The sequence below is a fragment of the Schistocerca serialis genome, chromosome 6 (genome assembly GCF_023864345.2).
Source record: "Schistocerca serialis cubense isolate TAMUIC-IGC-003099 chromosome 6, iqSchSeri2.2, whole genome shotgun sequence".
NCBI classification, from domain to species: domain Eukaryota; kingdom Metazoa; phylum Arthropoda; class Insecta; order Orthoptera; family Acrididae; genus Schistocerca; species Schistocerca serialis.
Genome location: NC_064643.1, coordinates 655,071,026 through 655,092,285, shown reverse-complemented (window position 1 = coordinate 655,092,285; position 21,260 = coordinate 655,071,026). Strand labels below are relative to the sequence as shown.

Below are 21,260 nucleotides of genomic sequence, written 5' to 3'. Positions count from 1 at the left end.
AACTCTGAGGCCCGTAGAATACTTGTCATAGGTTGTAGAACATCCCTTTCATTCAGTGTACTGCCATGTGTTAGAAGCTGGTCGAGATAGCGCCGCTCCATGCAGGAAGGTGAAAAAAAAGAATGCCTTCTGTGAGGTTCGAACTCACGACCCCTGGTTTACGAGACCAGTGCTCTACCACTGAGCTAAGCAGGCAGCAGCTTTACGTTCGTGAGCTATCCCCGAATTGTCACTTCATCATACTGAATCTTGCAGCCCTCGACCAGATATCGGATTTGGCACACAGCTGCTGCTGGGGGTGTCCACATTGCCGTTTTCCAAATCTCTTGACTGTTTCGCCCTTACGATCGACGACGAGCGTCGGGCCACCAAAGATTTGCCGTCTGCACAATCTTGACCTAGCGCACAGCTTGTGGGATAGCGTGGCTCGACTGCGAAATGCGCCTTTCGGCTCCTCTCTCTGGCTGCAGTGCGCTGTTGTCCACAGTGGCGCTGGCGTTACCCACGGGGCTTCATGTAAGGCGACTGCACGTCGCTCGGCCAACAGCGGCCTACTGCAGACCGACACTTAAGTGACACCAAATACAAATCGACATCGAGAGACAGGCCCTGTCATATGGCACTCGCGACGTGTACGCTGAAATTGAATGTAAAGAATACGTTTTTTGTAGTGGGCGTCGCTCTACTGCAGTGTCACACACGACGAATAAATAGGAAAACAGTAGAACGTCTGCGTAGGGCCATGTTTTTACCTACAGTGTCACTTGGCTGAATGTGTACAAGGCCCTGTGGCATCACTCAAACACAGCCAAATTGTCACACTAGCTGTGTATCTCTAACAAAGTTGACGTATGTCCTCACCTCTGTGACGGTTAAAACGATTTCGCCCCTGGGTGGGCTCGAACCACCAACCTTTCGGTTAACAGCCGAACGCGCTAGCCGATTGCGCCACGGAGGCCTTGATTTTGGTTCACTTGTGCTCTGTGTATCATGGCAAATCGTATACCTTCTGCAGGAATCTCGCAGAATATTAGCATCTGCTTACGCCCCTTCACATGGATAACGTGCATGCACACAGTAGCGAGGCTCATAAACGAATGACATCGCCAAGCATGACATTATACTAGAAAATGCATACAAACCACTCTTCTGCCTATGCATTCAGAAAAACTCTGAGGCCCGTAGAATACTTGTCATAGGTTGTAGAACATCCCTTTCATTCAGTGTACTGCCATGTGTTAGAAGCTGGTCGAGATAGCGCCGCTCCATGCAGGAAGGTGAAAAAAAAGAATGCCTTCTATGAGGTTCGAACTCACGACCCCTGGTTTACGAGACCAGTGCTCTACCACTGAGCTAAGCAGGCAGCAGCTTTACGTTCGTGAGCTATCCCCGAATTGTCACTTCATCATACTGAATCTTGCAGCCCTCGACCAGATATCGGATTTGGCACACAGCTGCTGCTGGGGGTGTCCACATTGCCGTTTTCCAAATCTCTTGACTGTTTCGCCCTTACGATCGACGACGAGCGTCGGGCCACCAAAGATTTGCCGTCTGCACAATCTTGACCTAGCGCACAGCTTGTGGGATAGCGTGGCTCGACTGCGAAATGCGCCTTTCGGCTCCTCTCTCTGGCTGCAGTGCGCTGTTGTCCACAGTGGCGCTGGCGTTACCCACGGGGCTTCATGTAAGGCGACTGCACGTCGCTCGGCCAACAGCGGCCTACTGCAGACCGACACTTAAGTGACACCAAATACAAATCGACATCGAGAGACAGGCCCTGTCATATGGCACTCGCGACGTGTACGCTGAACTAATACGTCTTTTGTAGTGGGCGTCGCTCTACTGCAGTGTCACACACGACGAATAAATAGGAAAACAGTAGAACGTCTGCGTAGGGCCATGTTTTTACCTACAGTGTCACTTGGCTGAATGTGTACAAGGCCCTGTGGCATCACTCAAACACAGCCAAATTGTCACACTAGCTGTGTATCTCTAACAAAGTTGACGTATGTCCTCACCTCTGTGACGGTTAAAACGATTTCGCCCCTGGGTGGGCTCGAACCACCAACCTTTCGGTTAACAGCCGAACGCGCTAGCCGATTGCGCCACGGAGGCCTTGATTTTGGTTCACTTGTGCTCTGTGTATCATGGCAAATCGTATACCTTCTGCAGGAATCTCGCAGAATATTAGCATCTGCTTACGCCCCTTCACATGGATAACGTGCATGCACACAGTAGCGAGGCTCATAAACGAATGACATCGCCAAGCATGACATTATACTAGAAAATGCATACAAACCACTCTTCTGCCTATGCATTCAGAAAAACTCTGAGGCCCGTAGAATACTTGTCATAGGTTGTAGAACATCCCTTTCATTCAGTGTACTGCCATGTGTTAGAAGCTGGTCGAGATAGCGCCGCTCCATGCAGGAAGGTGAAAAAAAAGAATGCCTTCTGTGAGGTTCGAACTCACGACCCCTGGTTTACGAGACCAGTGCTCTACCACTGAGCTAAGCAGGCAGCAGCTTTACGTTCGTGAGCTATCCCCGAATTGTCACTTCATCATACTGAATCTTGCAGCCCTCGACCAGATATCGGATTTGGCACACAGCTGCTGCTGGGGGTGTCCACATTGCCGTTTTCCAAATCTCTTGACTGTTTCGCCCTTACGATCGACGACGAGCGTCGGGCCACCAAAGATTTGCCGTCTGCACAATCTTGACCTAGCGCACAGCTTGTGGGATAGCGTGGCTCGACTGCGAAATGCGCCTTTCGGCTCCTCTCTCTGGCTGCAGTGCGCTGTTGTCCACAGTGGCGCTGGCGTTACCCACGGGGCTTCATGTAAGGCGACTGCACGTCGCTCGGCCAACAGCGGCCTACTGCAGACCGACACTTAAGTGACACCAAATACAAATCGACATCGAGAGACAGGCCCTGTCATATGGCACTCGCGACGTGTACGCTGAACTAATACGTCTTTTGTAGTGGGCGTCGCTCTACTGCAGTGTCACACACGACGAATAAATAGGAAAACAGTAGAACGTCTGCGTAGGGCCATGTTTTTACCTACAGTGTCACTTGGCTGAATGTGTACAAGGCCCTGTGGCATCACTCAAACACAGCCAAATTGTCACACTAGCTGTGTATCTCTAACAAAGTTGACGTATGTCCTCACCTCTGTGACGGTTAAAACGATTTCGCCCCTGGGTGGGCTCGAACCACCAACCTTTCGGTTAACAGCCGAACGCGCTAGCCGATTGCGCCACGGAGGCCTTGATTTTGGTTCACTTGTGCTCTGTGTATCATGGCAAATCGTATACCTTCTGCAGGAATCTCGCAGAATATTAGCATCTGCTTACGCCCCTTCACATGGATAACGTGCATGCACACAGTAGCGAGGCTCATAAACGAATGACATCGCCAAGCATGACATTATACTAGAAAATGCATACAAACCACTCTTCTGCCTATGCATTCAGAAAAACTCTGAGGCCCGTAGAATACTTGTCATAGGTTGTAGAACATCCCTTTCATTCAGTGTACTGCCATGTGTTAGAAGCTGGTCGAGATAGCGCCGCTCCATGCAGGAAGGTGAAAAAAAAGAATGCCTTCTGTGAGGTTCGAACTCACGACCCCTGGTTTACGAGACCAGTGCTCTACCACTGAGCTAAGCAGGCAGCAGCTTTACGTTCGTGAGCTATCCCCGAATTGTCACTTCATCATACTGAATCTTGCAGCCCTCGACCAGATATCGGATTTGGCACACAGCTGCTGCTGGGGGTGTCCACATTGCCGTTTTCCAAATCTCTTGACTGTTTCGCCCTTACGATCGACGACGAGCGTCGGGCCACCAAAGGTTTGCCGTCTGCACAATCTTGACCTAGCGCACAGCTTGTGGGATAGCGTGGCTCGACTGCGAAATGCGCCTTTCGGCTCCTCTCTCTGGCTGCAGTGCGCTGTTGTCCACAGTGGCGCTGGCGTTACCCACGGGGCTTCATGTAAGGCGACTGCACGTCGCTCGGCCAACAGCGGCCTACTGCAGACCGACACTTAAGTGACACCAAATACAAATCGACATCGAGAGACAGGCCCTGTCATATGGCACTCGCGACGTGTACGCTGAACTAATACGTCTTTTGTAGTGGGCGTCGCTCTACTGCAGTGTCACACACGACGAATAAATAGGAAAACAGTAGAACGTCTGCGTAGGGCCATGTTTTTACCTACAGTGTCACTTGGCTGAATGTGTACAAGGCCCTGTGGCATCACTCAAACACAGCCAAATTGTCACACTAGCTGTGTATCTCTAACAAAGTTGACGTATGTCCTCACCTCTGTGACGGTTAAAACGATTTCGCCCCTGGGTGGGCTCGAACCACCAACCTTTCGGTTAACAGCCGAACGCGCTAGCCGATTGCGCCACGGAGGCCTTGATTTTGGTTCACTTGTGCTCTGTGTATCATGGCAAATCGTATACCTTCTGCAGGAATCTCGCAGAATATTAGCATCTGCTTACGCCCCTTCACATGGATAACGTGCATGCACACAGTAGCGAGGCTCATAAACGAATGACATCGCCAAGCATGACATTATACTAGAAAATGCATACATACCACTCTTCTGCCTATGCATTCAGAAAAACTCTGAGGCCCGTAGAATACTTGTCATAGGTTGTAGAACATCCCTTTCATTCAGTGTACTGCCATGTGTTAGAAGCTGGTCGAGATAGCGCCGCTCCATGCAGGAAGGTGAAAAAAAAGAATGCCTTCTGTGAGGTTCGAACTCACGACCTCTGGTTTACGAGACCAGTGCTCTACCACTGAGCTAAGCAGGCAGCAGCTTTACGTTCGTGAGCTATCCCCGAATTGTCACTTCATCATACTGAATCTTGCAGCCCTCGACCAGATATCGGATTTGGCACACAGCTGCTGCTGGGGGTGTCCACATTGCCGTTTTCCAAATCTCTTGACTGTTTCGCCCTTACGATCGACGACGAGCGTCGGGCCACCAAAGATTTGCCGTCTGCACAATCTTGACCTAGCGCACAGCTTGTGGGATAGCGTGGCTCGACTGCGAAATGCGCCTTTCGGCTCCTCTCTCTGGCTGCAGTGCGCTGTTGTCCACAGTGGCGCTGGCGTTACCCACGGGGCTTCATGTAAGGCGACTGCAGCGACTGCATGTCGCTCGGCCAACAGCGGCCTACTGCAGACCGACACTTAAGTGACACCAAATACAAATCGACATCGAGAGACAGGCCCTGTCATATGGCACTCGCGACGTGTACGCTGAAATTGAATGTAAATAATACGTTTTTTGTAGTGGGCGTCGCTCTACTGCAGTGTCACACACGACGAATAAATAGGAAAACAGTAGAACGTCTGCGTAGGGCCATGTTTTTACCTACAGTGTCACTTGGCTGAATGTGTACAAGGCCCTGTGGCATCACTCAAACACAGCCAAATTGTCACACTAGCTGTGTATCTCTAACAAAGTTGACGTATGTCCTCACCTCTGTGACGGTTAAAACGATTTCGCCCCTGGGTGGGCTCGAACCACCAACCTTTTGGTTAACAGCCGAACGCGCTAGCCGATTGCGCCACGGAGGCCTTGATTTTGGTTCACTTGTGCTCTGTGTATCATGGCAAATCGTATACCTTCTGCAGGAATCTCGAAGAATATTAGCATCTGCTTACGCCCCTTCACATGGATAACGTGCATGCACACAGTAGCGAGGCTCATAAACGAATGACATCGCCAAGCATGACATTATACTAGAAAATGCATACAAACCACTCTTCTGCCTATGCATTCAGAAAAACTCTGAGGCCCGTAGAATACTTGTCATAGGTTGTAGAACATCCCTTTCATTCAGTGTACTGCCATGTGTTAGAAGCTGGTCGAGATAGCGCCGCTCCATGCAGGAAGGTGAAAAAAAAGAATGCCTTCTGTGAGGTTCGAACTCACGACCCCTGGTTTACGAGACCAGTGCTCTACCACTGAGCTAAGCAGGCAGCAGCTTTACGTTCGTGAGCTATCCCCGAATTGTCACTTCATCATACTGAATCTTGCAGCCCTCGACCAGATATCGGATTTGGCACACAGCTGCTGCTGGGGGTGTCCACATTGCCGTTTTCCAAATCTCTTGACTGTTTCGCCCTTACGATCGACGACGAGCGTCGGGCCACCAAAGATTTGCCGTCTGCACAATCTTGACCTAGCGCACAGCTTGTGGGATAGCGTGGCTCGACTGCGAAATGCGCCTTTCGGCTCCTCTCTCTGGCTGCAGTGCGCTGTTGTCCACAGTGGCGCTGGCGTTACCCACGGGGCTTCATGTAAGGCGACTGCACGTCGCTCGGCCAACAGCGGCCTACTGCAGACCGACACTTTAGTGACACCAAATACAAATCGACATCGAGAGACAGGCCCTGTCATATGGCACTCGCGACGTGTACGCTGAACTAATACGTCTTTTGTAGTGGGCGTCGCTCTACTGCAGTGTCACACACGACGAATAAATACGAAAACAGTAGAACGTCTGCGTAGGGCCATGTTTTTACCTACAGTGTCACTTGGCTGAATGTGTACAAGGCCCTGTGGCATCACTCAAACACAGCCAAATTGTCACACTAGCTGTGTATCTCTAACAAAGTTGACGTATGTCCTCACCTCTGTGACGGTTAAAACGATTTCGCCCCTGGGTGGGCTCGAACCACCAACCTTTCGGTTAACAGCCGAACGCGCTGGCCGATTGCGCCACGGAGGCCTTGATTTTGGTTCACTTGTGCTCTGTGTATCATGGCAAATCGTATACCTTCTGCAGGAATCTCGCAGAATATTAGCATCTGCTTACGCCCCTTCACATGGATAACGTGCATGCACACAGTAGCGAGGCTCATAAACGAATGACATCGCCAAGCATGACATTATACTAGAAAATGCATACAAACCACTCTTCTGCCTATGCATTCAGAAAAACTCTGAGGCCCGTAGAATACTTGTCATAGGTTGTAGAACATCCCTTTCATTCAGTGTACTGCCATGTGTTAGAAGCTGGTCGAGATAGCGCCGCTCCATGCAGGAAGGTGAAAAAAAAGAATGCCTTCTGTGAGGTTCGAACTCACGACCCCTGGTTTACGAGACCAGTGCTCTACCACTGAGCTAAGCAGGCAGCAGCTTTACGTTCGTGAGCTATCCCCGAATTGTCACTTCATCATACTGAATCTTGCAGCCCTCGACCAGATATCGGATTTGGCACACAGCTGCTGCTGGGGGTGTCCACATTGCCGTTTTCCAAATCTCTTGACTGTTTCGCCCTTACGATCGACGACGAGCGTCGGGCCACCAAAGATTTGCCGTCTGCACAATCTTGACCTAGCGCACAGCTTGTGGGATAGCGTGGCTCGACTGCGAAATGCGCCTTTCGGCTCCTCTCTCTGGCTGCAGTGCGCTGTTGTCCACAGTGGCGCTGGCGTTACCCACGGGGCTTCATGTAAGGCGACTGCAGCGACTGCATGTCGCTCGGCCAACAGCGGCCTACTGCAGACCGACACTTAAGTGACACCAAATACAAATCGACATCGAGAGACAGGCCCTGTCATATGGCACTCGCGACGTGTACGCTGAAATTGAATGTAAATAATACGTTTTTTGTAGTGGGCGTCGCTCTACTGCAGTGTCACACACGACGAATAAATAGGAAAACAGTAGAACGTCTGCGTAGGGCCATGTTTTTACCTACAGTGTCACTTGGCTGAATGTGTACAAGGCCCTGTGGCATCACTCAAACACAGCCAAATTGTCACACTAGCTGTGTATCTCTAACAAAGTTGACGTATGTCCTCACCTCTGTGACGGTTAAAACGATTTCGCCCCTGGGTGGGCTCGAACCACCAACCTTTCGGTTAACAGCCGAACGCGCTAGCCGATTGCGCCACGGAGGCCTTGATTTTGGTTCACTTGTGCTCTGTGTATCATGGCAAATCGTATACCTTCTGCAGGAATCTCGCAGAATATTAGCATCTGCTTACGCCCCTTCACATGGATAACGTGCATGCACACAGTAGCGAGGCTCATAAACGAATGACATCGCCAAGCATGACATTATACTAGAAAATGCATACAAACCACTCTTCTGCCTATGCATTCAGAAAAACTCTGAGGCCCGTAGAATACTTGTCATAGGTTGTAGAACATCCCTTTCATTCAGTGTACTGCCATGTGTTAGAAGCTGGTCGAGATAGCGCCGCTCCATGCAGGAAGGTGAAAAAAAAGAATGCCTTCTGTGAGGTTCGAACTCACGACCCCTGGTTTACGAGACCAGTGCTCTACCACTGAGCTAAGCAGGCAGCAGCTTTACGTTCGTGAGCTATCCCCGAATTGTCACTTCATCATACTGAATCTTGCAGCCCTCGACCAGATATCGGATTTGGCACACAGCTGCTGCTGGGGGTGTCCACATTGCCGTTTTCCAAATCTCTTGACTGTTTCGCCCTTACGATCGACGACGAGCGTCGGGCCACCAAAGATTTGCCGTCTGCACAATCTTAACCTAGCGCACAGCTTGTGGGATAGCGTGGCTCGACTGCGAAATGCGCCTTTCGGCTCCTCTCTCTGGCCGCAGTGCGCTGTTGTCCACAGTGGCGCTGGCGTTACCCACGGGGCTTCATGTAAGGCGACTGCAGCGACTGCATGTCGCTCGGCCAACAGCGGCCTACTGCAGACCGACACTTAAGTGACACCAAATACAAATCGACATCGAGAGACAGGCCCTGTCATATGGCACTCGCGACGTGTACGCTGAAATTGAATGTAAATAATACGTTTTTTGTAGTGGGCGTCGCTCTACTGCAGTGTCACACACGACGAATAAATAGGAAAACAGTAGAACGTCTGCGTAGGGCCATGTTTTTACCTACAGTGTCACTTGGCTGAATGTGTACAAGGCCCTGTGGCATCACTCAAACACAGCCAAATTGTCACACTAGCTGTGTATCTCTAACAAAGTTGACGTATGTCCTCACCTCTGTGACGGTTAAAACGATTTCGCCCCTGGGTGGGCTCGAACCACCAACCTTTCGGTTAACAGCCGAACGCGCTAGCCGATTGCGCCACGGAGGCCTTGATTTTGGTTCACTTGTGCTCTGTGTATCATGGCAAATCGTATACCTTCTGCAGGAATCTCGCAGAATATTAGCATCTGCTTACGCCCCTTCACATGGATAACGTGCATGCACACAGTAGCGAGGCTCATAAACGAATGACATCGCCAAGCATGACATTATACTAGAAAATGCATACAAACCACTCTTCTGCCTATGCATTCAGAAAAACTCTGAGGCCCGTAGAATACTTGTCATAGGTTGTAGAACATCCCTTTCATTCAGTGTACTGCCATGTGTTAGAAGCTGGTCGAGATAGCGCCGCTCCATGCAGGAAGGTGAAAAAAAAGAATGCCTTCTGTGAGGTTCGAACTCACGACCCCTGGTTTACGAGACCAGTGCTCTACCACTGAGCTAAGCAGGCAGCAGCTTTACGTTCGTGAGCTATCCCCGAATTGTCACTTCATCATACTGAATCTTGCAGCCCTCGACCAGATATCGGATTTGGCACACAGCTGCTGCTGGGGGTGTCCACATTGCCGTTTTCCAAATCTCTTGACTGTTTCGCCCTTACGATCGACGACGAGCGTCGGGCCACCAAAGATTTGCCGTCTGCACAATCTTGACCTAGCGCACAGCTTGTGGGATAGCGTGGCTCGACTGCGAAATGCGCCTTTCGGCTCCTCTCTCTGGCTGCAGTGCGCTGTTGTCCACAGTGGCGCTGGCGTTACCCACGGGGCTTCATGTAAGGCGACTGCAGCGACTGCATGTCGCTCGGCCAACAGCGGCCTACTGCAGACCGACACTTAAGTGACACCAAATACAAATCGACATCGAGAGACAGGCCCTGTCATATGGCACTCGCGACGTGTACGCTGAAATTGAATGTAAATAATACGTTTTTTGTAGTGGGCGTCGCTCTACTGCAGTGTCACACACGACGAATAAATAGGAAAACAGTAGAACGTCTGCGTAGGGCCATGTTTTTACCTACAGTGTCACTTGGCTGAATGTGTACAAGGCCCTGTGGCATCACTCAAACACAGCCAAATTGTCACACTAGCTGTGTATCTCTAACAAAGTTGACGTATGTCCTAACCTCTGTGACGGTTAAAACGATTTCGCCCCTGGGTGGGCTCGAACCACCAACCTTTCGGTTAACAGCCGAACGCGCTAGCCGATTGCGCCACGGAGGCCTTGATTTTGGTTCACATGTGCTCTGTGTATCATGGCAAATCGTATACCTTCTGCAGGAATCTCGCAGAATATTAGCATCTGCTTACGCCCCTTCACATGGATAACGTGCATGCACACAGTAGCGAGGCTCATAAACGAATGACATCGCCAAGCATGACATTATACTAGAAAATGCATACAAACCACTCTTCTGCCTATGCATTCAGAAAAACTCTGAGGCCCGTAGAATACTTGTCATAGGTTGTAGAACATCCCTTTCATTCAGTGTACTGCCATGTGTTAGAAGCTGGTCGAGATAGCGCCGCTCCATGCAGGAAGGTGAAAAAAAAGAATGCCTTCTGTGAGGTTCGAACTCACGACCCCTGGTTTACGAGACCAGTGCTCTACCACTGAGCTAAGCAGGCAGCAGCTTTACGTTCGTGAGCTATCCCCGAATTGTCACTTCATCATACTGAATCTTGCAGCCCTCGACCAGATATCGGATTTGGCACACAGCTGCTGCTGGGGGTGTCCACATTGCCGTTTTCCAAATCTCTTGACTGTTTCGCCCTTACGATCGACGACGAGCGTCGGGCCACCAAAGATTTGCCGTCTGCACAATCTTGACCTAGCGCACAGCTTGTGGGATAGCGTGGCTCGACTGCGAAATGCGCCTTTCGGCTCCTCTCTCTGGCTGCAGTGCGCTGTTGTCCACAGTGGCGCTGGCGTTACCCACGGGGCTTCATGTAAGGCGACTGCAGCGACTGCATGTCGCTCGGCCAACAGCGGCCTACTGCAGACCGACACTTAAGTGACACCAAATACAAATCGACATCGAGAGACAGGCCCTGTCATATGGCACTCGCGACGTGTACGCTGAAATTGAATGTAAATAATACGTTTTTTGTAGTGGGCGTCGCTCTACTGCAGTGTCACACACGACGAATAAATAGGAAAACAGTAGAACGTCTGCGTAGGGCCATGTTTTTACCTACAGTGTCACTTGGCTGAATGTGTACAAGGCCCTGTGGCATCACTCAAACACAGCCAAATTGTCACACTAGCTGTGTATCTCTAACAAAGTTGACGTATGTCCTCACCTCTGTGACGGTTAAAACGATTTCGCCCCTGGGTGGGCTCAAACCACCAACCTTTCGGTTAACAGCCGAACGCGCTAGCCGATTGCGCCACGGAGGCCTTGATTTTGGTTCACTTGTGCTCTGTGTATCATGGCAAATCGTATACCTTCTGCAGGAATCTCGCAGAATATTAGCATCTGCTTACGCCCCTTCACATGGATAACGTGCATGCACACAGTAGCGAGGCTCATAAACGAATGACATCGCCAAGCATGACATTATACTAGAAAATGCATACAAACCACTCTTCTGCCTATGCATTCAGAAAAACTCTGAGGCCCGTAGAATACTTGTCATAGGTTGTAGAACATCCCTTTCATTCAGTGTACTGCCATGTGTTAGAAGCTGGTCGAGATAGCGCCGCTCCATGCAGGAAGGTGAAAAAAAAGAATGCCTTCTGTGAGGTTCGAACTCACGACCCCTGGTTTACGAGACCAGTGCTCTACCACTGAGCTAAGCAGGCAGCAGCTTTACGTTCGTGAGCTATCCCCGAATTGTCACTTCATCATACTGAATCTTGCAGCCCTCGACCAGATATCGGATTTGGCACACAGCTGCTGCTGGGGGTGTCCACATTGCCGTTTTCCAAATCTCTTGACTGTTTCGCCCTTACGATCGACGACGAGCGTCGGGCCACCAAAGATTTGCCGTCTGCACAATCTTGACCTAGCGCACAGCTTGTGGGATAGCGTGGCTCGACTGCGAAATGCGCCTTTCGGCTCCTCTCTCTGGCTGCAGTGCGCTGTTGTCCACAGTGGCGCTGGCGTTACCCACGGGGCTTCATGTAAGGCGACTGCAGCGACTGCATGTCGCTCGGCCAACAGCGGCCTACTGCAGACCGACACTTAAGTGACACCAAATACAAATCGACATCGAGAGACAGGCTCTGTCATATGGCACTCGCGACGTGTACGCTGAAATTGAATGTAAATAATACGTTTTTTGTAGTGGGCGTCGCTCTACTGCAGTGTCACACACGACGAATAAATAGGAAAACAGTAGAACGTCTGCGTAGGGCCATGTTTTTACCTACAGTGTCACTTGGCTGAATGTGTACAAGGCCCTGTGGCATCACTCAAACACAGCCAAATTGTCACACTAGCTGTGTATCTCTAACAAAGTTGACGTATGTCCTAACCTCTGTGACGGTTAAAACGATTTCGCCCCTGGGTGGGCTCGAACCACCAACCTTTCGGTTAACAGCCGAACGCGCTAGCCGATTGCGCCACGGAGGCCTTGATTTTGGTTCACATGTGCTCTGTGTATCATGGCAAATCGTATACCTTCTGCAGGAATCTCGCAGAATATTAGCATCTGCTTACGCCCCTTCACATGGATAACGTGCATGCACACAGTAGCGAGGCTCATAAACGAATGACATCGCCAAGCATGACATTATACTAGAAAATGCATACAAACCACTCTTCTGCCTATGCATTCAGAAAAACTCTGAGGCCCGTAGAATACTTGTCATAGGTTGTAGAACATCCCTTTCATTCAGTGTACTGCCATGTGTTAGAAGCTGGTCGAGATAGCGCCGCTCCATGCAGGAAGGTGAAAAAAAAGAATGCCTTCTGTGAGGTTCGAACTCACGACCCCTGGTTTACGAGACCAGTGCTCTACCACTGAGCTAAGCAGGCAGCAGCTTTACGTTCGTGAGCTATCCCCGAATTGTCACTTCATCATACTGAATCTTGCAGCCCTCGACCAGATATCGGATTTGGCACACAGCTGCTGCTGGGGGTGTCCACATTGCCGTTTTCCAAATCTCTTGACTGTTTCGCCCTTACGATCGACGACGAGCGTCGGGCCACCAAAGATTTGCCGTCTGCACAATCTTGACCTAGCGCACAGCTTGTGGGATAGCGTGGCTCGACTGCGAAATGCGCCTTTCGGCTCCTCTCTCTGGCTGCAGTGCGCTGTTGTCCACAGTGGCGCTGGCGTTACCCACGGGGCTTCATGTAAGGCGACTGCAGCGACTGCATGTCGCTCGGCCAACAGCGGCCTACTGCAGACCGACACTTAAGTGACACCAAATACAAATCGACATCGAGAGACAGGCCCTGTCATATGGCACTCGCGACGTGTACGCTGAAATTGAATGTAAATAATACGTTTTTTGTAGTGGGCGTCGCTCTACTGCAGTGTCACACACGACGAATAAATAGGAAAACAGTAGAACGTCTGCGTAGGGCCATGTTTTTACCTACAGTGTCACTTGGCTGAATGTGTACAAGGCCCTGTGGCATCACTCAAACACAGCCAAATTGTCACACTAGCTGTGTATCTCTAACAAAGTTGACGTATGTCCTCACCTCTGTGACGGTTAAAACGATTTCGCCCCTGGGTGGGCTCGAACCACCAACCTTTCGGTTAACAGCCGAACGCGCTAGCCGATTGCGCCACGGAGGCCTTGATTTTGGTTCACTTGTGCTCTGTGTATCATGGCAAATCGTATACCTTCTGCAGGAATCTCGCAGAATATTAGCATCTGCTTACGCCCCTTCACATGGATAACGTGCATGCACACAGTAGCGAGGCTCATAAACGAATGACATCGCCAAGCATGACATTATACTAGAAAATGCATACAAACCACTCTTCTGCCTATGCATTCAGAAAAACTCTGAGGCCCGTAGAATACTTGTCATAGGTTGTAGAACATCCCTTTCATTCAGTGTACTGCCATGTGTTAGAAGCTGGTCGAGATAGCGCCGCTCCATGCAGGAAGGTGAAAAAAAAGAATGCCTTCTGTGAGGTTCGAACTCACGACCCCTGGTTTACGAGACCAGTGCTCTACCACTGAGCTAAGCAGGCAGCAGCTTTACGTTCGTGAGCTATCCCCGAATTGTCACTTCATCATACTGAATCTTGCAGCCCTCGACCAGATATCGGATTTGGCACACAGCTGCTGCTGGGGGTGTCCACATTGCCGTTTTCCAAATCTCTTGACTGTTTCGCCCTTACGATCGACGACGAGCGTCGGGCCACCAAAGATTTGCCGTCTGCACAATCTTGACCTAGCGCACAGCTTGTGGGATAGCGTGGCTCGACTGCGAAATGCGCCTTTCGGCTCCTCTCTCTGGCTGCAGTGCGCTGTTGTCCACAGTGGCGCTGGCGTTACCCACGGGGCTTCATGTAAGGCGACTGCAGCGACTGCATGTCGCTCGGCCAACAGCGGCCTACTGCAGACCGACACTTAAGTGACACCAAATACAAATCGACATCGAGAGACAGGCCCTGTCATATGGCACTCGCGACGTGTACGCTGAAATTGAATGTAAATAATACGTTTTTTGTAGTGGGCGTCGCTCTACTGCAGTGTCACACACGACGAATAAATAGGAAAACAGTAGAACGTCTGCGTAGGGCCATGTTTTTACCTACAGTGTCACTTGGCTGAATGTGTACAAGGCCCTGTGGCATCACTCAAACACAGCCAAATTGTCACACTAGCTGTGTATCTCTAACAAAGTTGACGTATGTCCTCACCTCTGTGACGGTTAAAACGATTTCGCCCCTGGGTGGGCTCGAACCACCAACCTTTCGGTTAACAGCCGAACGCGCTAGCCGATTGCGCCACGGAGGCCTTGATTTTGGTTCACATGTGCTCTGAGTATCATGGCAAATCGTATACCTTCTGCAGGAATCTCGCAGAATATTAGCATCTGCTTACGCCCCTTCACATGGATAACGTGCATGCACACAGTAGCGAGGCTCATAAACGAATGACATCGCCAAGCATGACATTATACTAGAAAATGCATACAAACCACTCTTCTGCCTATGCATTCAGAAAAACTCTGAGGCCCGTAGAATACTTGTCATAGGTTGTAGAACATCCCTTTCATTCAGTGTACTGCCATGTGTTAGAAGCTGGTCGAGATAGCGCCGCTCCATGCAGGAAGGTGAAAAAAAAGAATGCCTTCTGTGAGGTTCGAACTCACGACCCCTGGTTTACGAGACCAGTGCTCTACCACTGAGCTAAGCAGGCAGCAGCTTTACGTTCGTGAGCTATCCCCGAATTGTCACTTCATCATACTGAATCTTGCAGCCCTCGACCAGATATCGGATTTGGCACACAGCTGCTGCTGGGGGTGTCCACATTGCCGTTTTCCAAATCTCTTGACTGTTTCGCCCTTACGATCGACGACGAGCGTCGGGCCACCAAAGATTTGCCGTCTGCACAATCTTGACCTAGCGCACAGCTTGTGGGATAGCGTGGCTCGACTGCGAAATGCGCCTTTCGGCTCCTCTCTCTGGCTGCAGTGCGCTGTTGTCCACAGTGGCGCTGGCGTTACCCACGGGGCTTCATGTAAGGCGACTGCACGTCGCTCGGCCAACAGCGGCCTACTGCAGACCGACACTTAAGTGACACCAAATACAAATCGACATCGAGAGACAGGCCCTGTCATATGGCACTCGCGACGTGTACGCTGAAATAATACGTCTTTTGTAGTGGGCGTCGCTCTACTGCAGTGTCACACACGACGAATAAATAGGAAAACAGTAGAACGTCTGCGTAGGGCCATGTTTTTACCTACAGTGTCACTTGGCTGAATGTGTACAAGGCCCTGTGGCATCACTCAAACACAGCCAAATTGTCACACTAGCTGTGTATCTCTAACAAAGTTGACGTATGTCCTCACCTCTGTGACGGTTAAGACGATTTCGCCCCTGGGTGGGCTCGAACCACCAACCTTTCGGTTAACAGCCGAACGCGCTAGCCGATTGCGCCACGGAGGCCTTGATTTTGGTTCACTTGTGCTCTGTGTATCATGGCAAATCGTATACCTTCTGCAGGAATCTCGCAGAATATTAGCATCTGCTTACGCCCCTTCACATGGATAACGTGCATGCACACAGTAGCGAGGCTCATAAACGAATGACATCGCCAAGCATGACATTATACTAGAAAATGCATACAAACCACTCTTCTGCCTATGCATTCAGAAAAACTCTGAGGCCCGTAGAATACTTGTCATAGGTTGTAGAACATCCCTTTCATTCAGTGTACTGCCATGTGTTAGAAGCTGGTCGAGATAGCGCCGCTCCATGCAGGAAGGTGAAAAAAAAAGAATGTCTTCTGTGAGGTTCGAACTCACGACCCCTGGTTTACGAGACCAGTGCTCTACCACTGAGCTAAGCAGGCAGCAGCTTTACGTTCGTGAGCTATCCCCGAATTGTCACTTCATCATACTGAATCTTGCAGCCCTCGACCAGATATCGGATTTGGCACACAGCTGCTGCTGGGGGTGTCCACATTGCCGTTTTCCAAATCTCTTGACTGTTTCGCCCTTACGATCGACGACGAGCGTCGGGCCACCAAAGGTTTGCCGTCTGCACAATCTTGACCTAGCGCACAGCTTGTGGGATAGCGTGGCTCGACTGCGAAATGCGCCTTTCGGCTCCTCTCTCTGGCTGCAGTGCGCTGTTGTCCACAGTGGCGCTGGCGTTGCCCACGGGGCTTCATGTAAGGCGACTGCACGTCGCTCGGCCAACAGCGGCCTACTGCAGACCGACACTTAAGTGACACCAAATACAAATCGACATCGAGAGACAGGCCCTGTCATATGGCACTCGCGACGTGTACGCTGAAATAATACGTCTTTTGTAGTGGGCGTCGCTCTACTGCAGTGTCACACACGACGAATAAATAGGAAAACAGTAGAACGTCTGCGTAGGGCCATGTTTTTACCTACAGTGTCACTTGGCTGAATGTGTACAAGGCCCTGTGGCATCACTCAAACACAGCCAAATTGTCACACTAGCTGTGTATCTCTGACAAAGTTGACGTATGTCCTCACCTCTGTGACGGTTAAAACGATTTCGCCCCTGGGTGGGCTCGAACCACCAACCTTTCGGTTAACAGCCGAACGCGCTAGCCGATTGCGCCACGGAGGCCTTGATTTTGGTTCACTTGTGCTCTGTGTATCATGGCAAATCGTATACCTTCTGCAGGAATCTCGCAGAATATTAGCATCTGCTTACGCCCCTTCACATGGATAACGTGCATGCACACAGTAGCGAGGCTCATAAACGAATGACATCGCCAAGCATGACATTATACTAGAAAATGCATACAAACCACTCTTCTGCCTATGCATTCAGAAAAACTCTGAGGCCCGTAGAATACTTGTCATAGGTTGTAGAACATCCCTTTCATTCAGTGTACTGCCATGTGTTAGAAGCTGGTCGAGATAGCGCCGCTCCATGCAGGAAGGTGAAAAAAAAGAATGCCTTCTTTGAGGTTCGAACTCACGACCCCTGGTTTACGAGACCAGTGCTCTACCACTGAGCTAAGCAGGCAGCAGCTTTACGTTCGTGAGCTATCCCCGAATTGTCACTTCATCATACTGAATCTTGCAGCCCTCGACCAGATATCGGATTTGGCACACAGCTGCTGCTGGGGGTGTCCACATTGCCGTTTTCCAAATCTCTTGACTGTTTCGCCCTTACGATCGACGACGAGCGTCGGGCCACCAAAGGTTTGCCGTCTGCACAATCTTGACCTAGCGCACAGCTTGTGGGATAGCGTGGCTCGACTGCGAAATGCGCCTTTCGGCTCCTCTCTCTGGCTGCAGTGCGCTGTTGTCCACAGTGGCGCTGGCGTTGCCCACGGGGCTTCATGTAAGGCGACTGCACGTCGCTCGGCCAACAGCGGCCTACTGCAGACCGACACTTAAGTGACACCAAATACAAATCGACATCGAGAGACAGGCCCTGTCATATGGCACTCGCGACGTGTACTCTGAAATTGAATGTAAATAATACGTCTTTTGTAGTGGGCGTCGCTCTACTGCAGTGTCACACACGACGAATAAATAGGAAAACAGTAGAACGTCTGCGTAGGGCCATGTTTTTACCTACAGTGTCACTTGGCTGAATGTGTACAAGGCCCTGTGGCATCACTCAAACACAGCCAAATTGTCACACTAGCTGTGTATCTCTGACAAAGTTGACGTATGTCCTCACCTCTGTGACGGTTAAAACGATTTCGCCCCTGGGTGGGCTCGAACCACCAACCTTTCGGTTAACAGCCGAACGCGCTAGCCGATTGCGCCACGGAGGCCTTGATTTTGGTTCACTTGTGCTCTGTGTATCATGGCAAATCGTATACCTTCTGCAGGAATCTCGCAGAATATTAGCATCTGCTTACGCCCCTTCACATGGATAACGTGCATGCACACAGTAGCGAGGCTCATAAACGAATGACATCGCCAAGCATGACATTATACTAGAAAATGCATACAAACCACTCTTCTGCCTATGCATTCAGAAAAACTCTGAGGCCCGTAGAATACTTGTCATAGGTTGTAGAACATCCCTTTCATTCAGTGTACTGCCATGTGTTAGAAGCTGGTCGAGATAGCGCCGCTCCATGCAGGAAGGTGAAAAAAAAGAATGCCTTCTTTGAGGTTCGAACTCACGACCCCTGGTTTACGAGACCAGTGCTCTACCACTGAGCTAAGCAGGCAGCAGCTTTACGTTCGTGAGCTATCCCCGAATTGTCACTTCATCATACTGAATCTTGCAGCCCTCGACCAGATATCGGATTTGGCACACAGCTGCTGCTGGGGGTGTCCACATTGCCGTTTTCCAAATCTCTTGACTGTTTCGCCCTTACGATCGACGACGAGCGTCGGGCCACCAAAGGTTTGCCGTCTGCACAATCTTGACCTAGCGCACAGCTTGTGGGATAGCGTGGCTCGACTGCGAAATGCGCCTTTCGGCTCCTCTCTCTGGCTGCAGTGCGCTGTTGTCCACAGTGGCGCTGGCGTTGCCCACGGGGCTTCATGTAAGGCGACTGCACGTCGCTCGGCCAACAGCGGCCTACTGCAGACCGACACTTAAGTGACACCAAATACAAATCGACATCGAGAGACAGGCCCTGTCATATGGCACTCGCGACGTGTACTCTGAAATTGAATGTAAATAATACGTCTTTTGTAGTGGGCGTCGCTCTACTGCAGTGTCACACACGACGAATAAATAGGAAAACAGTAGAACGTCTGCGTAGGGCCATGTTTTTACCTACAGTGTCACTTGGCTGAATGTGTACAAGGCCCTGTGGCATCACTCAAACACAGCCAAATTGTCACACTAGCTGTGTATCTCTAACAAAGTTGACGTATGTCCTCACCTCTGTGACGGTTAAAACGATTTCGCCCCTGGGTGGGCTCGAACCACCAACCTTTCGGTTAACAGCCGAACGCGCTAGCCGATTGCGCCACGGAGGCCTTGATTTTGGTTCACTTGTGCTCTGTGTATCATGGCAAATCGTATACCTTCTGCAGGAATCTCGCAGAATATTAGCATCTGCTTACGCCCCTTCACATGGATAACGTGCATGCACACAGTAGCGAGGCTCATAAACGAATGACATCGCCAAGCATGACATTATACTAGAAAATGCATACAAACCACTCTTCTGCCTATGCATTCAGAAAAACTCTGAGGCCCGTAGAATACTTGTCATAGGTTGTAGAACATCCCTTTCATTCAGTGTACTGCCATGTGTTAGAAGCTGGTCGAGATAGCGCCGCTCCATGCAGGAAGGTGAAAAAAAAGAATGCCTTCTGTGAGGTTCGAACTCACGACCCCTGGTTTACGAGACCAGTGCTCTACCACTGAGCTAAGCAGGCAGCAGCTTTACGTTCGTGAGCTATCCCCGAATTGTCACTTCATCATACTGAATCTTGCAGCCCTCGACCAGATATCGGATTTGGCACACAGCTGCTGCTGGGGGTGTCCACATTGCCGTTTTCCAAATCTCTTGACTGTTTCGCCCTTACGATCGACGACGAGCGTCGGGCCACCAAAGGTTTGCCGTCTGCACAATCTTGACCTAGCGCACAGCTTGTGGGATAGCGTGGCTCGACTGCGAAATGCGCCTTTCGGCTCCTCTCTCTGGCTGCAGTGCGCTGTTGTCCACAGTGGCGCTGGCGTTGCCCACGGGGCTTCATGTAAGGCGACTGCACGTCGCTCGGCCAACAGCGGCCTACTGCAGACCGACACTTAAGTGACACCAAATACAAATCGACATCGAGAGACAGGCCCTGTCATATGGCACTCGCGACGTGTACTCTGAAATTGAATGTAAATAATACGTCTTTTGTAGTGGGCGTCGCTCTACTGCAGTGTCACACACGACGAATAAATAGGAAAACAGTAGAACGTCTGCGTAGGGCCATGTTTTTACCTACAGTGTCACTTGGCTGAATGTGTACAAGGCCCTGTGGCATCACTCAAACACAGCCAAATTGTCACACTAGCTGTGTATCTCTAACAAAGTTGACGTATGTCCTCACCTCTGTGACGGTTAAAACGATTTCGCCCCTGGGTGGGCTCGAACCACCAACCTTTCGGTTAACAGCCGAACGCGCTAGCCGATTGCGCCACGGAGGCCTTGATTTTGGTTCACTTGTGCTCTGTGTATCATGGCAAATCGTATACCTTCTGCAGGAATCTCGCAGAATATTAGCATCTGCTTACGCCCCTTCACATGGATAACGTGCATGCACACAGTAGCGAGGCTCATAAACGAATGACATCGCCAAGCATGACATTATACTAGAAAATGCATACAAACCACTCTTCTGCCTATGCATTCAGAAAAACTCTGAGGCCCGTAGAATACTTGTCATAGGTTGTAGAACATCCCTTTCATTCAGTGTACTGCCATGTGTTAGAAGCTGGTCGAGATAGCGCCGCTCCATGCAGGAAGGTGAAAAAAAAGAATGTCTTCTGTGAGGTTCGAACTCACGACCCCTGGTTTACGAGACCAGTGCTCTACCACTGAGCTAAGCAGGCAGCAGCTTTACGTTCGTGAGCTATCCCCGAATTG

At 50.4% G+C, this 21,260-nt stretch overlaps 37 non-coding genes across 37 annotated transcripts; all 37 read right to left on the bottom strand.

Moving 5' to 3' along the window:
- Positions 1-123: 123 nt before the first annotated feature.
- Positions 124-195, bottom strand: Trnat-cgu (transfer RNA threonine (anticodon CGU)). Its single transcript has one exon. It is a non-coding gene; the product is annotated as a tRNA-Thr (tRNA).
- A 689-nt stretch (positions 196-884) lies between these two features.
- Positions 885-958, bottom strand: Trnan-guu (transfer RNA asparagine (anticodon GUU)). Its single transcript has one exon. It is a non-coding gene; the product is annotated as a tRNA-Asn (tRNA).
- A 333-nt stretch (positions 959-1,291) lies between these two features.
- Trnat-cgu (transfer RNA threonine (anticodon CGU)) lies at positions 1,292-1,363 on the bottom strand. Its single transcript has one exon. It is a non-coding gene; the product is annotated as a tRNA-Thr (tRNA).
- Positions 1,364-2,041: 678 nt separating this feature from the next.
- Positions 2,042-2,115, bottom strand: Trnan-guu (transfer RNA asparagine (anticodon GUU)). The gene has a single exon. It is a non-coding gene; the product is annotated as a tRNA-Asn (tRNA).
- Positions 2,116-2,448: 333 nt separating this feature from the next.
- On the bottom strand, positions 2,449-2,520 carry Trnat-cgu (transfer RNA threonine (anticodon CGU)). Its single transcript has one exon. It is a non-coding gene; the product is annotated as a tRNA-Thr (tRNA).
- Positions 2,521-3,198: 678 nt separating this feature from the next.
- Positions 3,199-3,272, bottom strand: Trnan-guu (transfer RNA asparagine (anticodon GUU)). The gene has a single exon. It is a non-coding gene; the product is annotated as a tRNA-Asn (tRNA).
- A 333-nt stretch (positions 3,273-3,605) lies between these two features.
- Positions 3,606-3,677, bottom strand: Trnat-cgu (transfer RNA threonine (anticodon CGU)). The gene has a single exon. It is a non-coding gene; the product is annotated as a tRNA-Thr (tRNA).
- A 678-nt stretch (positions 3,678-4,355) lies between these two features.
- Trnan-guu (transfer RNA asparagine (anticodon GUU)) lies at positions 4,356-4,429 on the bottom strand. Its single transcript has one exon. It is a non-coding gene; the product is annotated as a tRNA-Asn (tRNA).
- Positions 4,430-4,762: 333 nt separating this feature from the next.
- Trnat-cgu (transfer RNA threonine (anticodon CGU)) lies at positions 4,763-4,834 on the bottom strand. Its single transcript has one exon. It is a non-coding gene; the product is annotated as a tRNA-Thr (tRNA).
- Positions 4,835-5,532: 698 nt separating this feature from the next.
- On the bottom strand, positions 5,533-5,606 carry Trnan-guu (transfer RNA asparagine (anticodon GUU)). Its single transcript has one exon. It is a non-coding gene; the product is annotated as a tRNA-Asn (tRNA).
- A 333-nt stretch (positions 5,607-5,939) lies between these two features.
- On the bottom strand, positions 5,940-6,011 carry Trnat-cgu (transfer RNA threonine (anticodon CGU)). The gene has a single exon. It is a non-coding gene; the product is annotated as a tRNA-Thr (tRNA).
- Positions 6,012-6,689: 678 nt separating this feature from the next.
- Trnan-guu (transfer RNA asparagine (anticodon GUU)) lies at positions 6,690-6,763 on the bottom strand. The gene has a single exon. It is a non-coding gene; the product is annotated as a tRNA-Asn (tRNA).
- A 333-nt stretch (positions 6,764-7,096) lies between these two features.
- On the bottom strand, positions 7,097-7,168 carry Trnat-cgu (transfer RNA threonine (anticodon CGU)). The gene has a single exon. It is a non-coding gene; the product is annotated as a tRNA-Thr (tRNA).
- Positions 7,169-7,866: 698 nt separating this feature from the next.
- Trnan-guu (transfer RNA asparagine (anticodon GUU)) lies at positions 7,867-7,940 on the bottom strand. Its single transcript has one exon. It is a non-coding gene; the product is annotated as a tRNA-Asn (tRNA).
- Positions 7,941-8,273: 333 nt separating this feature from the next.
- Positions 8,274-8,345, bottom strand: Trnat-cgu (transfer RNA threonine (anticodon CGU)). Its single transcript has one exon. It is a non-coding gene; the product is annotated as a tRNA-Thr (tRNA).
- A 698-nt stretch (positions 8,346-9,043) lies between these two features.
- Positions 9,044-9,117, bottom strand: Trnan-guu (transfer RNA asparagine (anticodon GUU)). The gene has a single exon. It is a non-coding gene; the product is annotated as a tRNA-Asn (tRNA).
- Positions 9,118-9,450: 333 nt separating this feature from the next.
- Positions 9,451-9,522, bottom strand: Trnat-cgu (transfer RNA threonine (anticodon CGU)). The gene has a single exon. It is a non-coding gene; the product is annotated as a tRNA-Thr (tRNA).
- A 698-nt stretch (positions 9,523-10,220) lies between these two features.
- Positions 10,221-10,294, bottom strand: Trnan-guu (transfer RNA asparagine (anticodon GUU)). Its single transcript has one exon. It is a non-coding gene; the product is annotated as a tRNA-Asn (tRNA).
- Positions 10,295-10,627: 333 nt separating this feature from the next.
- On the bottom strand, positions 10,628-10,699 carry Trnat-cgu (transfer RNA threonine (anticodon CGU)). Its single transcript has one exon. It is a non-coding gene; the product is annotated as a tRNA-Thr (tRNA).
- Positions 10,700-11,397: 698 nt separating this feature from the next.
- On the bottom strand, positions 11,398-11,471 carry Trnan-guu (transfer RNA asparagine (anticodon GUU)). The gene has a single exon. It is a non-coding gene; the product is annotated as a tRNA-Asn (tRNA).
- Positions 11,472-11,804: 333 nt separating this feature from the next.
- Positions 11,805-11,876, bottom strand: Trnat-cgu (transfer RNA threonine (anticodon CGU)). Its single transcript has one exon. It is a non-coding gene; the product is annotated as a tRNA-Thr (tRNA).
- A 698-nt stretch (positions 11,877-12,574) lies between these two features.
- On the bottom strand, positions 12,575-12,648 carry Trnan-guu (transfer RNA asparagine (anticodon GUU)). Its single transcript has one exon. It is a non-coding gene; the product is annotated as a tRNA-Asn (tRNA).
- Positions 12,649-12,981: 333 nt separating this feature from the next.
- Positions 12,982-13,053, bottom strand: Trnat-cgu (transfer RNA threonine (anticodon CGU)). The gene has a single exon. It is a non-coding gene; the product is annotated as a tRNA-Thr (tRNA).
- A 698-nt stretch (positions 13,054-13,751) lies between these two features.
- Positions 13,752-13,825, bottom strand: Trnan-guu (transfer RNA asparagine (anticodon GUU)). Its single transcript has one exon. It is a non-coding gene; the product is annotated as a tRNA-Asn (tRNA).
- A 333-nt stretch (positions 13,826-14,158) lies between these two features.
- Positions 14,159-14,230, bottom strand: Trnat-cgu (transfer RNA threonine (anticodon CGU)). Its single transcript has one exon. It is a non-coding gene; the product is annotated as a tRNA-Thr (tRNA).
- A 698-nt stretch (positions 14,231-14,928) lies between these two features.
- Trnan-guu (transfer RNA asparagine (anticodon GUU)) lies at positions 14,929-15,002 on the bottom strand. The gene has a single exon. It is a non-coding gene; the product is annotated as a tRNA-Asn (tRNA).
- A 333-nt stretch (positions 15,003-15,335) lies between these two features.
- On the bottom strand, positions 15,336-15,407 carry Trnat-cgu (transfer RNA threonine (anticodon CGU)). The gene has a single exon. It is a non-coding gene; the product is annotated as a tRNA-Thr (tRNA).
- A 678-nt stretch (positions 15,408-16,085) lies between these two features.
- Positions 16,086-16,159, bottom strand: Trnan-guu (transfer RNA asparagine (anticodon GUU)). The gene has a single exon. It is a non-coding gene; the product is annotated as a tRNA-Asn (tRNA).
- A 334-nt stretch (positions 16,160-16,493) lies between these two features.
- On the bottom strand, positions 16,494-16,565 carry Trnat-cgu (transfer RNA threonine (anticodon CGU)). The gene has a single exon. It is a non-coding gene; the product is annotated as a tRNA-Thr (tRNA).
- A 678-nt stretch (positions 16,566-17,243) lies between these two features.
- Trnan-guu (transfer RNA asparagine (anticodon GUU)) lies at positions 17,244-17,317 on the bottom strand. The gene has a single exon. It is a non-coding gene; the product is annotated as a tRNA-Asn (tRNA).
- A 333-nt stretch (positions 17,318-17,650) lies between these two features.
- Trnat-cgu (transfer RNA threonine (anticodon CGU)) lies at positions 17,651-17,722 on the bottom strand. The gene has a single exon. It is a non-coding gene; the product is annotated as a tRNA-Thr (tRNA).
- Positions 17,723-18,411: 689 nt separating this feature from the next.
- Trnan-guu (transfer RNA asparagine (anticodon GUU)) lies at positions 18,412-18,485 on the bottom strand. Its single transcript has one exon. It is a non-coding gene; the product is annotated as a tRNA-Asn (tRNA).
- A 333-nt stretch (positions 18,486-18,818) lies between these two features.
- On the bottom strand, positions 18,819-18,890 carry Trnat-cgu (transfer RNA threonine (anticodon CGU)). The gene has a single exon. It is a non-coding gene; the product is annotated as a tRNA-Thr (tRNA).
- Positions 18,891-19,579: 689 nt separating this feature from the next.
- Trnan-guu (transfer RNA asparagine (anticodon GUU)) lies at positions 19,580-19,653 on the bottom strand. The gene has a single exon. It is a non-coding gene; the product is annotated as a tRNA-Asn (tRNA).
- Positions 19,654-19,986: 333 nt separating this feature from the next.
- On the bottom strand, positions 19,987-20,058 carry Trnat-cgu (transfer RNA threonine (anticodon CGU)). Its single transcript has one exon. It is a non-coding gene; the product is annotated as a tRNA-Thr (tRNA).
- Positions 20,059-20,747: 689 nt separating this feature from the next.
- Trnan-guu (transfer RNA asparagine (anticodon GUU)) lies at positions 20,748-20,821 on the bottom strand. Its single transcript has one exon. It is a non-coding gene; the product is annotated as a tRNA-Asn (tRNA).
- Positions 20,822-21,154: 333 nt separating this feature from the next.
- On the bottom strand, positions 21,155-21,226 carry Trnat-cgu (transfer RNA threonine (anticodon CGU)). Its single transcript has one exon. It is a non-coding gene; the product is annotated as a tRNA-Thr (tRNA).
- Positions 21,227-21,260: the final 34 nt, after the last annotated feature.